Consider the following 15,881-nt stretch of genomic DNA (forward strand, 5'->3'; position numbering starts at 1 on the left):
AGGCATGTATTTCAACCCATGAGGCCCAAGCTCAATAGCCCACTTAGCGACCCAGCCAGTTGCCTCCTTGTTTTGAATGATGTCTCCCAATGGAGCAGAACTGACCACAGTGATGGGATGGCCTTGAAAGTATTGCTTAAGCTTCCGGCTTGCCATGAACACTCCATACACCAGCTTCTGCCAATGGGGATATCTCTGTTTGGACTCGATAAGTACCTCACTGATATAATAAACCGGCCGCTAAACCGGATGTTCCTTAACAACCTCCTTGCGCTCCACCACAATAGCCACGCTGACAGCCCGGGCATTAGCAGCCACGTATAACAGCAATGGTTCCTTATCAATGGGGGCAGCAAGGGCGGGCGGTTCGGCCAACTGGTTCTTCAAATCCTCAAACGCCGCATCAGTAGCATCACTCCAAACAAAGTTGTCTCTTTTCTTCATCATCTAATAAAGCGAGATTGCCTTCTCCCCCAACCGGTTGATAAACCGGCTCAGTGCTGCAATCCGACCCGCCAGCCTTTGAACATCATTGATACACGCCAGTTTAGCCAGGGATGTGATAACCTTGATCTTTTCCAGATTAGCCTCAATGCCCCTGCTAGACACCAAAAAAACCCAAGAGCTTGCCAGCTGACACACCAAAAACACATTTGGCTGGATTAAGCATCATCTTATAAACCCTCAGATTATCAAAAGTTTCCTGCAAGTCAGCTATGAGTGTCTCTGCTTTCCTGGATTTCACCACGATATCATCCACATAAGCATGAACATTGCGCCCAATCTGATTATGGAGGCAATTCTGCACACACCGATGATAAGTCGCCTGAGCACTCTTGAGCCAAAAAGGCATAGAAACATAGCAAAAGGCTCCAAAAGGAGTTATAAAGGTCATCTTCTCCTAGTCCTTAACTGCCATTTTGATCTGATGGTAACCCAAATAAGAATCCAGAAAACTCAAACGCTCGCAACCCGCCGTAGCATCAATAATTTGATCAATACGAGGGAGGGCAAAGGGATCAGATGGGCAAGCTTTGTTCAAATCCGTGTAGTCCACACACATACGCCAAGTGTCGTTCTTCTTAAGTACCAACACTGGGTTAGCCAACCACTCAGGGTGAAAAACCTCCACAATAAACCCAGCTGCCAATAGCCGGGCTACCTCCTCTCTAATGGCCTTGCGTCTCTCTTCATTAAAGCGGCGAAGAAATTGCTTGACCGGTTTAAACTTGGGATCAATATTAAGGGTGTGCTCAGCGAGTTCCCTCGGTACACCTGGCATGTCAGAAGGTTTCCATGCAAAGATGTCCCGGTTCTCACGGATGAACTCGATGAGCGCGCTTTCCTATTTCGAATCCAAGTTAACGATGATGCTGAACTGCTTGGATGAATCGCTAGGAACAAAATCAACCAACTTAGTCTCATCAGCCGATTTAAACTTCAAAGCCGGATCATGCTCTGTAGTGGGCTTCTTTAGAGAAGTCATATCTGCCAAATCAACATTGTCCTTATAAAACTTCAACTCCTCCGTTGCACAAACCGACTCAGCATAAGCCATGTCACCCTCCTCGCACTCTAGTGCGATCTTGCGGCTGCCATGAACCGTGATGGTCCCCTTATGACCCGGCATCTTGAGCTGCAGATAAACATAACACGGCCTTGCCATGAATTTAGCATAAACCGGCCGTCCAAACAAGGCATGGTACGGACTTCTGATTTTGACCACTTCAAAGGTCAACGTATTGGATCTTGAATCATGATCATCTCCAAAAACCACTTCCAGAGCTATCTTACCGACTGGGTAGGCCGATTTACTAGGTACCACACCGTGAAAACGGTGTTCGACGGTTTAAGATTCTTATCCGTCAACCCCATACGCCGGAAGGTTTCATAATACAAGATGTTGATACTGCTCCCTCCATCCATGAGCACTTTTGTTAACTTATAACCTCCAATCTATGGTGCGACCACTAACACCAGATGACCCGGATTATCAACCCGGGGCGGATGATCTTCTCGACTCCACACAATAGGCTGCTCAGACTAGCGCAGATAACAAGGCACCGCCGGTTCAACAGAGTTCACTACCCTCTTATGGAGCTTCTGATCGCGCTTGCATAGGCTAGTAGTGAAGACATGATACTGCCCACCATTTAACTGCTTCGGGTTACTCTGATAACCCGACTACTGCTGTTGTTGATTCTCTTGTTGATTATAACCACCTTGGTTGCCTTGATTGCCCTGTCCTCCTTGGTTGAAGTGAAAACCTGAACCGGAATTACCTCCGCCATAACCCGGTCCGTGAAACCCGAGTCCTGAACCGCCGGACGGTCCATGATCATACCGGAAGAGATCTGAATTTTTGAACTCTCGCATAATGAAGCAATCCTTCCATAAGTGTGTAGCCGGTTTATCTTGCGTCCCGTGCTTTGGGCAAGGTTGGTTCAACAGACGCTCCAGATTCATCCCTGATCCTCCGCCCCGCGGGGGCGGTTTACCCTTACGGCGCTGATTATTGCCCTGCACATTGGTGTTAGCCACAAAGCCAGAGTTACTATCCGCCTTGCGCTTACCGTTATTCCCATGGCTCGCCTCGTTATGTTGTTGCCCTTTTGCACCGACGTTCTTCTTTCCCTTCTTTGGTTCCTCATCATCAGACTCAGGATCCTTGGAATTATTAGAATCAGCATACTTAACCAAAGCTGCCATAAGTGTTCCCATGTCATTGCAGTGATGCTTGAGCCGTCCCAACTTCAACTTCAACGGTTTAAACCGGCAGTTTCCCTCTAATGTTATAATTGCTGAATTAGCATTGATGCAGTTCGATGAATGCAGAATTTCCTAAACCCAGCGCACCCAATGAGTTTTTGATTTACCTTCTCCTTATACACATGCGGCCATATCCACAATTGACATGGGCTTGGATATCTCTTGGACAAGGATCACATGCCCATCTACCCAGACTTTGAGGACAATACAGTAGTGATGGATGAAAATGAACCATCTTCTGTGCAAGCACAAGAGAAGAAGGAGAAGGCAAGGGCTGAGAAGGCTGCTAAGATGCCAACTGCTGAAGAAGCATCTCAGATTTTCCTAAAGAGCAAGCAAGATCTGTTTGGCTACTTGATTGCCTCCACTCTGAGGATTGAGAAGGGCTTGGCCACCCTGACTCAGTACCAGGAGAGCTTGGAGAGGATCATAGAGCAGAAGTTCTATGATTTAGATGTGAAGGTCACTGAGATACAGTCAGTTGTTGAGAAACTTCAGGATGAAGTGCAGGAGAAGAAGGGGCAAGACTACCACTGATGCATTTGCTAGAGTGCCCAGAAGTCAGAGATCTGTTGCAGTGCCAGTTACAGACACTAGAGCAACTTCATCTGCACCAGCAACAGCTTCAGTACCACCAGCTCCAGTAGCCACTCCATCAACTCCATCAACCTCAACTGATGCCTTCATCCTTGGAGTTTTATCTACACCACCACCTCAAGGCCAAGCCTGAGAGTCATTTAGTACTATGCTTTTTCTATGAACTTTTTGGTAACTTGTTGCCAAAGGGGGAGAAAAATGTATAGATCATAGGGTTCGAGAGAGTGTTGCTTTTTTGTTCTCTCTTGTTTTGGTGGTTGAACTTTGGTATGCTTGTTTGAGATACTCTATGCCTTTTGTGTGATACTTGGTTGATCATGTGGTTGATCATATTCGATGCTACCTTAATGCTTGTTGGATGACATTATCCTTTTATATCTATATGATCATTCACATTGCTCGGTGATGAGTGCATGAATTTAATTATTATCATTTTGAGCGCTCCACCAAGATGTATGTGACATGGAAGAGTAACCCATAATCCTAACTCATTGTGCATTTGCAGTCCAAAGCAAATCTTAAACTATGCACAAATTTTGGGGGAGCTACTGCTTTTCACATACTTCTCAAAGCGACAATGTTTTTTCAATCTTATTATCATTTGTCGAAGCTTTGATCTATATGTTGTCATCAATTACCAAAAAGGGGGAGATTGAAAGTGCAACTATCCCTAGGTGGTTTTGGTAACTTCCACATCTTGCACTAGTTCAAGGAGTCACAAACCCTCTTGTTGGTAAGACAAGGGACAAGGCAACCTAATGCTTTTATAGACATCAACTTGTGGGTGCATCACTCTATGTCTATGGATATCCTTGTTTGTTCCTTGTGGGACTAACCCATGCAGGTATTGAAAGTGCAATTCACTCCAATGGATTGCTCCAAATGATCTACATCAACATTGAGCATCCACATCTTCAACACCTACACTACAAAAAAAACACAATTGTGACATTTTGGGCCGAATGAAATTTTTTTCTGTCATACATATGACACTTCTATGACGATAATTGTGACAAAACCCGGTATCATCATAGATGTGGTGGGCTCCTACTTCTATGACAAAAAATCATGACAGAAATGGGCTTTTCGTCCTGGGCGGGCCGGAGACGCAGCTGCATGACATTCTTTGGGCCGTCCATGACGGAAAAAACCATGGTAGAAGCGAGGGCGAGGAAATTTCGGGGAGTTCCCGGTTACGGTGGGTGGTCGGGGGCCGAGCGATGCGCGTTTCTCTCGTACACGTACGCGTGTGGCGGGTGCTTAATGAACCGAGCAGGCTTGGGCTCTAACTGAACCCGAGCGATTGCACTGCAGGCTACGCGTTACTGAACCCGAGCGATCGATTCCTTCGCTACTGCTGCTAACTGAAGCCGATCGATGCTGCCTCTCTGGATGAACAGTGAGTGTTTGCGGGGGGGGGTTTGGATGAACAGTGAGCGGTGGGAGTGGATGAACAGACCCGTGGCGTTGCCTCTGGATGAACAGGACCCCGATCGATCGAGCCGGTTGGGGCTGGATGAACAGGACCCCGTGGAGGGCTGGATGAACAGGACGACCCCATGGCTGGATATGAATAGAGATGGCGGAGGGGTGGAATAGATATAGTGGAGGGGTGGTATAGAGAGGAGTGGTTGAACAGTAGCCGGTGGAGTAGCGTGCGGTGGAGGCTGGATGAACAGGAGATCGTGGATGAACAGTCGCAGGTGGAGGCTGGAGGAGGTCGACGGTGGATGAATAGTAGCCCGTGGAGGCTGGAGGAGGTCGACGGTGGAGTGAACAGTATCCCGTGGAGTCCCGTTTTGCGGTACGCCACACCCCTCCCGATGAACAGGACCCTCGTTTCGACCGTAGCGCTCCAACACAAGTCCGTTTCGTCCGTTTTGCGGTACGCCACACCCGTCCCGATCAACAGGACCCCGTTTCGACCGTAGGAGGTCCGTTTCGCGGTACGCCACACCCCTCCCGATCAACAGGACCCCCGTTTCGATCGTAGGAGGTCCATTTCCTCCGTTTTGCGGTACGCCGCACCCCTCCCGATCAACAGGACCCCAGTTTCGACCGTAGGAGGTCCGTTTCCTCTGTTTTGCGGTACGCCACACCTCTCTCGATCAATAGGACCCCGTTCTGAACGTAGGAGGTCCGTTTCCTCCATTATGTGGTACGCCAGCCCTCGTTTCCATCGCCTGTTCCGTCCAAGCCCTATAACACGACGCATTCCGTCAGCCGGTTGGCTCCCAATGAACACAAACGATGTTTCTCCGTTCGACCCAGCATACATGGGTTGTACGTATATATGCGCGAGTAGGCGCTCGAGACCCCGCCCGTATGTACATATACGTGGTCGTATTTTCTTTCTTCCACCCTGGTCATTGTACGTACATGTACATGCTACGTGCACGCCTCTACTATGACACGTGCGCGCCTCTACATCCACCAGTATATATGTACGTACACGTTCGCGACCAGAATGACAATGCTATGTACGTTTCGACCAGGTGGGTCCCGACTGTCAGGCACTTCCTTGCCTGCGAAGATGTAGCTGGTGGGTCCCAGTTGTCAGGGGGGCGAATCGTTTTTTTTCGGATGCAATTCCTTGTGTGCGAAGGTGTAGCTGGTGGGTCCCAGCAGTCACGGGGGAAACGTTTTTTTTCGTGAAATACGGTGGCCCGTACGGTGGGTCCCAGCTGTCAGATGGAAGAATAATTATTTTGCGCGTAATAAGGAGGCACTTCCTTGCGGGCGTCGTGGACCCAGCTGTCAGCCTCTCCATGTACAGTCCACGTCCGATGGAAGTCGTTCCTTGACCACGTTGACCATGCCATGCCGAGAGCACCAGGGCGGTGGACGACAGCGAGGCCTAGGAAAGGGACGACGCGGAGCCGGGGAAGACGCGGCAGTGGATGCCCACACGTAGAGGAGTACGAGGGTTCACTGGTTCGCTGCGGTGTGAGGCTGCCGTCGCCATAGAATAACAGTTAACAGGGGGTGTGGGTGAGTAGAGGGATGGCCTGGCCAGCGGTGGGAGTAGTAGGGGGCAGTGAGGCCTCCGCTGCATCGCAGCCGGCCACGGGAGGTAGGAACACGAGGCACGACCGGCGTTGGTTTGGGCGGCTGGAGCAAGAAGACCAGAGGTTGAAGAAGCACTACGGCCGTTGGATGGACATCATACGGTCACTTGAGCTAGAATCATGCATATTGACTAAGTTGACAAAAGCCCTCCGTCCCCGTCAACTTAGTAGGCCCACAAGTCAGCGGCGGTAACGTTTTTTCGCGAAATACAGAGGCCCTTTTGGTGGGTCCCTGATGTCAGGTGGAGGAATCATTATTTTGCGCGTAATAAGGAGGCATTTCCTTGCGTGCGGCCGTGGACCCAACTGTCGGCCTCTCCACGTACAGTCCATTTCAGATGCATGTCGGTCGTTGACCATGTTGACCAGGCCACGCCGAGAGCACCAGGGCGGTGGACGACGGTGAGGCCTAGGAAGGGAACGAGACGGAGGCAGGGAAGACTCGGCAGTAGTTTCCCACGCGGAGGGGAGTATGACTGTACGAGGGTTTACTGGTTCGTCTGCCGTCGCCGGAGAATAACAGCAGGTGTGGGTGAGTAGAGGGATGGCTAGGCCAGCGATGGGAGTACGGTGGGGCGGTGAGGCCTGCACGGCAGCACAGCCGGCCGCGGGTAGGAGGGAGCAGGCAGTCCCGCCGGCGCTTGTTTGAGCGGCTGGAGCAGGAAGACCAGAGATTGAAGAAGCACGACGGCCGTTGGATGGAAATCCAATAGTCACTGCTTGTGCGTCAACCTTTTTTTAGGAAAGCCTCAAATCTGTGGAAAACAGCATACAACCCATCTGCCATTATTTCTAATAATTTACAGCCCATTTGCTAATTCTTAAGGGTTTTTTTGGAGCCCATATTCTTTTTGTTAGCATTACAGCCCATATTGTGGCCACGGTTAAAAAATTATACGAAATTTTGCATATTTCGGTGCGGTCCGAACTGTTTTTAATCCCGAAATTTCGAGTCACATTCAAACTGATTTTAAAAATAAATGTATATCAATATAAAGTCCAACAAATTGTCCACGCATAAAAATCAATGCAATTTAAAATCTCGAAATGAAAAAAAGAAATTTGAAACTAATTGCCGGTTTGATGTGTTTTAAAAATGTACAACCCATTTCTCATTACTGATAGGCCATTTTCTCGGCCAGCCGAATGAAGCTCTCCTCGTCTTGAAAGATTTGCAGCCCAACAGGCCTGACAAAGCGACTTACTTGGCAAATCACAAAAAAACTGGGCTGTGGCCGTGGACCCAGCTGTCAGCCTCTCCACGTACAGTACTCTTCCGATGGAAGTCGGTCGTTGACCACATTGACCACGCCGCGCCGAGAGCACCACGGCGGTGGACGACGGCGAGGCCTAGGAAGGGGACGACGCGGAGCCGGGGAAGACGCGGCAGTGGATGCCCACGCGTAGAGGAGTATGAGGGTTCACTCGTTCGGCTGCGGTGTGAGGCTGCCGTCGCCGCAGAATAACAGGGGGTGTGGGTGAGTGGAGGGATGGCCTGGCCAGCGGCGGGAGTAGTAGGGGGCGGTGAGGCCTCCGCGGCATCACAGCCGGCCACGGGAGGCAGGAGCAGGCGGCACGACCGGCGCTGCTTTGGGCGGCTGGAGCAAGAAGACTAGAGGTTGAAGAAGCACGATGGCCGTTGGATGGACATCGTACGGTCACTGCAGCTAGAATCGTTCATATTGACTAAGTTGACAAAGCCCTCCGTCCCCGTCAACTTAGTGGGCCCAGCTGTCAGCCTCTCCACGTACAGTATACTTCCGATGGAAGTCATTCCTTAACCACGTTGACCACGCCGAGTTCCGTTGCATGCATGCATCCATGGGAGTGGTGCGTCCCCACTGTCAGCCTCTCACGTATAGTCATCTTCACAGCGATAGCCTGGCCGGCGGTGGGGTAGCGCTTCACAGCGATGCGTGCTAAGCAGAGCCGCTAGCCGCCGGAGGCCGGACCAGGCGGCCCCAACGACGCTGGAGGAAGAAGACGAGAGATTGAAGGTGCATGCTGGCTGTTGGATATAAAATCCAATGGTTGTGGATGTCACAATCATTTGTTGACCAAGTTGACAATGCCCTGCATAGGCTTCGACCTATTGGCTCATATGTCAGCATGCAAAAATGTGGCATATATTTAACCCATGTTTTCTAGAATGTACAGTCCATTTGCTGGGCTGGATGAACAAATAATTTCGCGTCAATCTGGCCCATTTATATTTTCTAAGAAATCTGAGCCCATTTGCACTTCCTTGAAATACGCGAATTAGCTGGGCTCATTATATTTTCTAAGAAATCCCAGCCCATTTATACACGAATCCCAGCCCATGTCGAGAAGCACTAGCGTTGAGTGAGGACGTGGACGTGGAAAGAGTACATATTGCTACTGGCTGTCTAAGAGTCGTCCGGGAAATCGAAGCACCAAAGAACCTTGGTGGACATTGTATGGTGTTTCATGAGATCAAAGAACGAAGCAATTTATTTAGGGCTTGTCTTTTTAGTCATGAACAGCGCGAATGTAATGAGGAGCCTCATAGACTAGCACGTATGGCTACGTCTCTTGATATAGGTAGGCATGTGTGGCTTGATGCACCACCTGCTCATTTATGTATCCCTGTAAGCATTGAACTTAGGCAATAAAGTGCGCTGTGATTCTCAAAAAACAAAATGCTGGGCTCGTTATATATATAATGTTATGTTAGAAGGAGCAATTAATATCAAAGAATAAACCGGAGAGGCACATTTTTTATATATAATTAATAAATTAACGAGTTATTGCTCAAAATAAAAATGAGCGCGTTATTATTAAATTGGTCCTTAAAATCTTCGCAAGCTTTTGTACGCAATCACCAGGATTTTCCTTGCCTGTGAGTCAAAAACAACCAGGATTTTCCTTGCCAACTTCCGTTAAACATTTACTTTTATAAGTTAATAACACGTGGGATGTTTTTATAATGTATATAAAAGTCTCTATAAAATATACGATAATAGTAATAATATAAATATATATAATGTGGTTAGAAGGGAAAACATAAATTGGACACAACATTATTATTCTTATATATAGATAAATATAACAGAGACCTGCGTTTTGTTAAAAAATACATTGGGCTGCCGATCTTTAAGAAAAAGCCCATAGGCCGGTATGGACCTCAAAAAATAAGTTGAAACCACTGTCTCCGTATGTCGTGGGCTACGCATGTTAAAATACAAAACCTAGGCCTAGCTGATACTTGTTCGCCCTCTGGAAAAAAATGATACCAGATCCCCGAGCGAACTGGATTAAAGAGGGGGCCGGCGGCACGACTGAAGAAGCACATCAGGAGCGATTTTTTTCTTCAGTGGATGGCTCTCGATAGCGTTTTTTACTTGCCTCTGCACCATACAACTTGTATTTTTAGCCTCCCAGTCTGTCGTGGTGGACCAGCAGCCCATTTGCTGGGCGGGCCAACCTACAGAAACCAGCACTCGATTTTTCAACAAGCCCCAAAAACAACGCAGTACTATGTTTGTTTTGAGGCCGAAAACATTACGGCAGGGGTTGAGCAGGGGAGAGGGGAAGACAGAGTAATAAAAAGATTAAAAAGAGCTGATGCGCCGTTGCTACCCTAACAAAGCAGGTGCAATTCTTCTCAGGAAGAAGGTGTGCCGTTGACACCCACACGTCACATACCCCACAGTAGGCATACTAACAAGTTCACACACAAATACAACAGAAAAGGTAAACATTCGTATCAAACTCAGGTTCACAGGACACGTTCATATTCATAGCCAACATTCACTATCAACAACTCAAAAGATTCATATATACACAAGCTCAGCATATCTATGCATCCAAATGATTGATAGATCACACGACAATATTCATGCATAATTCACAAAAAGATTCAGATATACACATGTTCAGTATGTTTATGCATCCAAATGATTGAGATCACAGCCAATATGATCCATGGACGAACTTTAATTACCTAGGGTACAGACTGGTAAATGGTGTTCAGTCGGAGGTACTTCTTGCTAAAATTAGTTCTTGTACGAGTAAACTTTCGAGTACATAAGAGGCAGCACAGACAATCTGAACTTTGCTTGTAGGTTTATCCTCAAATAGTGGCCTCGTGCCGAGCGAGGTTTGAGCAACTTGGCCACTACTTTCATCCAACTAGTTTACTGGCTCATCTTGGTCCTGTAGCTCGCCAAAATTCTACATTGCAGACGAGAAAGGAGGCAGTTGAGAAAATGAACCACCCAAATTTTTTGTGCAGTTCAACTGAAATGGAGCATCCCTGGCGTGCAGACTGATTAAGTGCCAGATGAATATACGCGTCAACCAACTTGTCTGGAATCTTTAGACTCCATGCCATACAGTTCGCTACCATATCTGCCGATAACCAAAAGGCACAAGTTGGGACCAAAGACTGGACTGTGTTCTTCTGGGCTATGCGCCAAGCAATATTTTTGGCGTTCACTCTCCTAATACTTGGGAGTTTGACAACTGGTTGACGCCGGTTGATACTCGAATGAATATAGGCACTTCTTGTCAACATCGATGCTTGTCTGAGTGAACTTTGGAGTACATGGCAGCAGCATAAGTATCTGTCCATCTGATCATTTTGTGCAGTTCTACTGAAATCACCCAATGCAATGATTTGCCTGCGAGTTCAGGCTCCAAGTTACTCCTTTATAAAATCGGCAAACAGTAGCACAATACCAAATTACCAATACATGACAAGCACAATAATCAGGATAAAGCCCAGTACCAACCTGTGTGAGGTAGCATATCAATTACTATTTCCTTTCACTGGAAGTCGAGATAAGCGACTGACAGGAAACGAAGGAAGCAAGCAAGCCGAGACAAAGCGACTGACATGAAGGGAAGGAAGCGGTCGAGGCAATGAAGCACCCAAAGTTTTTGTGCAGTTCCACCAAAATCGAGCATCCCTGTTGGCACATATATTGAGAGAGTGAGATTACTGTAATAGTGGGACTAGTTGATGAAACATACACTAACAAACAGAAGCACCCTCATTATCTTAATGGGTAAAGTTAGCAACATAGTAGTCTTGCTTAAAGAGAGGTATTAGTTTATTTAATCAGTGCCAATTAGCTCAACACTCAAAACATTGCCATGTATCATAGGTTGCAAAACTTTAACGTGCAAAGATAAAGGAGTTTCTCATGACAGTAGCAACACAGTAGCACAATACATATATAGGTACAACAAACTAATATGGCTGAAGGCCTTAGGCTGGTACCAACCTGAGCAAAATATGCTTATTCAAGTAATTCCAGAAGAGATGATAAAGCACTCACTGGAATCACTCAATAGTATATATTTTTGTGCACTTCAAATGTATGGTTGAAATAACTCTTGTTTACCAGTGGTGAGATTATATCGAAAGATTATCAAGAACTTCTAGCAGAGTTAAAGCACTGGCTGGGATACAGTTCATTGTATTCTCTAGTGCAGTTCCACTAAAATGTACGATTGGCACAACATGATCCCTGTTTGCACAAGTAGGAAAAAGGTGAAACCTTCATTAGCTTAGTGAGAAAGGATAGAAAGACAATAGCATTATTATGTCATGACACTACCAAGATTCCCTCCCTGCTCCACCACATGATTCACCTCCAGATACATATATACACATACATGATTCAGCATAGGGTGCTACTAAAGATTTGTTTAACTCTGACGGGAAAATTAGGCAGCAATAAATTAGTGCTACTTAAGTACTCCTGATTAATTAAGTGACCTTGCAGGAGAGACGACAGAAGTGGAAGGGCTCCCTGGAGGATCGTCTCACATGTAAGGGAGACATTGCCGGAGCCCTTGAATGGCCTCGACTGAGGCCTCGGCTTCAGCAAGATCAACTTGGCACTGTTGATCGTGTAGAGCTGGGTCACACATGCATCGAGAATCCGGTTAATTAGTATGATGTGTCGTTAAGCCAAGTACTACTATGCTGCATTTCTCTATCTATCTCTACTCTATTATCTATTACTCTTATACTCTTACAAAAAACAGATTTGGTGATCTTGTTGTTAAGTGCATCTCGATGTTACGTGCAACGAACGAGCATCTTGCTAGTCTTCCAAGTAAATTAAGACTAGTAGCAACACAACAATACAACACCACTAGCAAGATGTCAGGATAACATAGGACGGTACCATCGTGTGATCTTCTTCATTTCCTCCTCCTTCTTCTTCATCTTCTTCCTCTTCATGCTCTATTTCTCTTTCTCCTCACCAGTTGGTGAAACCAAGTACATGATTGGCCTTCTAGTTCAGAATTGGTTTTGTCAGTGAGGGAGTACAAGTGTACTAGTAAAAAATAGCATTATTTTCTCATGGCAGTCGGAAAATAGAGATGAACACATGCATTAAATATCATTCTTACCTAAAGGAAGGTTATGGCGCCAATATGGATGATGAGGATTGGAACACAGATCTCCCTTTGTGCAGTTCCACCGAAATGAACCAACTGTTCCATTCTGACATTCCAGTTAAACAGCACAAAAGTCACTTCTTTTAAGAAGAGTTTTGTGCAGTGCACCAAAAGGTCACAACAGCAACCAGGTGAATTGGATATCCCTGTTTGCACAAAAAGGTACAGAGGAAACAGTCAGAGTCTCAAACAATTACAGGCAAAAACATTTGGCTAAACTTGTCGTGGCTTATAACAGTGGCATGGCTTCATTTTTACCAGGGACATTAGATTAAGAACAGCTAAATATTTGGTATAAGGGCATGGGACAGTGGATGCACCAGCAGTCCAGCACCATGTACGTAAACAGGGGCATAAAGTGGTGATTCATAGTTTGTTCCCCCGAGAAACAAACATCCAAGAAACATATCTGGGTTGGTCCCATTTTTGTTCACTCTAGCCACCTACTCCTATGTGTGGATAGCAAATCTAGTCCTGGTCATACCACTGTGTACAGCGTTACCCCTATATTTCCCTTTTCGACCAAGATACCGGTTGGATGACCAGTCTGTACTACTTTCACCCCCTTTCCTTCCTGTTTGTACCAAGTCCGATGTACATACTAAATTCCCCCACCCCCACTTTATTTCTTGTTTGAACCAAGTACTCCCTCCGTCCGGAATTACTTGTCATCAAAATGGATGTGTCTAGAACTAAAATACATCTAGATACATCCATTTCAATGACAAGTATTTTCGGACGGAGGGAGTACAAGATTCGACTCCATGAAGTAGCTTTACCTCTAACAATAGAAGAAAAAAATACTAGGTGACGTTGGACCATCCGATCGAGAGGGGCTGAGAGGTAGAAAATGATGCACATGCAGCGACGTAGCGAGCTGGGGAGGTAGAGCTAAGGCGGTTTCGAACGAAGATATACCTGAAGGTCGTCGGGATGTGGATAGGTGGGCGGCGGGAGGCCGGATCCGCCCACAGGCAACGACGAAGGGATCGGAGGACCTCCCGCGCCGGCGCTCGGCCAGAGATAACGGTGCGGCCGGCAGTGGGTCTCCTCCCTCGCTGTCGACGACGGCCTAAACGCTGCCCCTCCTCCCCTTCACCGGCGGAGGGGGATACGTCCGGATCTGTAACCAGCGGTGAGGATACAAAGCCAGTGTTTTTTGAAGGGAGAAAGACAGTGTTACTACCCCTATCTTGTTTAGATCTGGAGAGGATGAGAGTGTGTGAATAGAGCAACCCTAGCAAGCAAGCGCGGAGGCTCCGGCCTATATATACGTAGTGGGGTAGTTTTCCTTTTTCACTCCATCAAAACAATCGTTTAAAATTGTGTACTACTACATGCCAGGTCGCGGTTTTTTTAGTTGTTGATTGTTTTTTGAGATAGCTACCCGCTTGTTCCAAGTGGTGTTACGGTGTGCCAGGTCGCACTTTGTATCGTTCAAGTCTGGTACTACAAGTCCCTCCATTAAATGAACAACCACCCCCTCGTAAAAATTGTGAACAAGCCCACGGCTAAAATTAGCGGAAACGTGGGTTGCCCCAACATGCATTATTATTTATATTTTCTACTCCACATGTCATAGACACAAAAATAATGTGTCATAGACACAAAAATTGTGGCAAGATTCCCTTAGGCAAGCCAAAGTGTGTCTAACAATTTGAGCAACTCAGGTTAGGCAAGTGTGGCAAGTGTGGGAAAAATAATGTGGCAACATAAGACAAACATAGTCACAATCCAAACAGCCCCGTAATTTTTTGTGACATGCATGAAAATTTGGTTAGTTAAATTTATAGTCAAAATTTGGCAAGGTGCATCAAATCAACACATGCAAGTATCAAAAGGAAAGTCACGGCATGCATGCATGCGTTGTACTCCCTCCGTTTCCAAATATAAGTCTTTTTAGAGATTGCAACAAGTGACTACATACGAAGCAGAATATGTCTACATACGAAGTAGTCCATTTGAAATGTGTAAAAAGACTTAGGCTGGCCATAGTGGGGGTAACATAAGTAGTATCATGCACTTGGGACTCGCAAACATGCTTATGTGGCAGGCAATTAAAGAAGAGAGAGATGGTTATAGTAACATAGGTAGATACCGTAACAAAATAAATGTGATGCTACTATGTGTCATGCATGTCAATAAATGAGACCACCTATGATACTAATCTATGATACTATGCACTATAGAGATAAGTAACATAGACTAGTAACATATGCATGTTACTAGTCTAAGTTACTCCCCACTATGACCAGCCTTATATCGAGTGCAGTGCTTTGATGTGTCGCGTCAACTCGTACAAGACCGAGAAATTTGATTACTACAACGCCCTCTCCCTCGCGGACTGAGCTCCGGTGCCTTAACTGCACCTGCCTTTGGCTGCATGACAGGAGGGCCAACCACCTGTTGGGCCCACCAGTCATAGACGCAAAGGCAGGAGCAGTAAGTAGAAGCTTTCGCTACACGCTATCCCTCCCGCACGAGGTGGACGGACATGCAGCAGTGGATTCGATACTGTAGAAGTAGGAGTAACATCATTGTTCGTCTTCTCGAAGAGGCGAAGAGCCAAGCGCAACCCGAACGTGGCAGTTGCGAACGCTCGCGTGGTGCGGTGCCTTGGAGCACGCATATAGTAGCCAGGCTCTTGCATGAGACAAAATTGCTATTGTTTAACAATTAAACTCCATCATCCATTGGTTGATACTCATTCTGCATAGGTCCACGCGCTTAGCACCGTTTCCTCCTGGGGTCACCAATGTTTATTTGCTAATTAATAGCATTGCTTGCAATGAACTAGCCATTGCAAGTCATTAAAAGCATGCACACCTCTCATCTCTTATTGGTTGATATGTCAAGAAACAAGAAACAAGGTAGAAGTTAATGCACCGCGCCTAAGTGTTTTGGGACTATTTGGTTTTCGTAAGATGACTTACACACCTAGACGGAGGGAGTAGTATAGCCCTGTAAACCAGAAAGGAGTATTTGCCTTTCTAGAGATTTCAACAAGTG

This window comes from Triticum aestivum, chromosome 1B (assembly GCF_018294505.1).
Source record: "Triticum aestivum cultivar Chinese Spring chromosome 1B, IWGSC CS RefSeq v2.1, whole genome shotgun sequence".
Classification (NCBI taxonomy): domain Eukaryota; kingdom Viridiplantae; phylum Streptophyta; class Magnoliopsida; order Poales; family Poaceae; genus Triticum; species Triticum aestivum.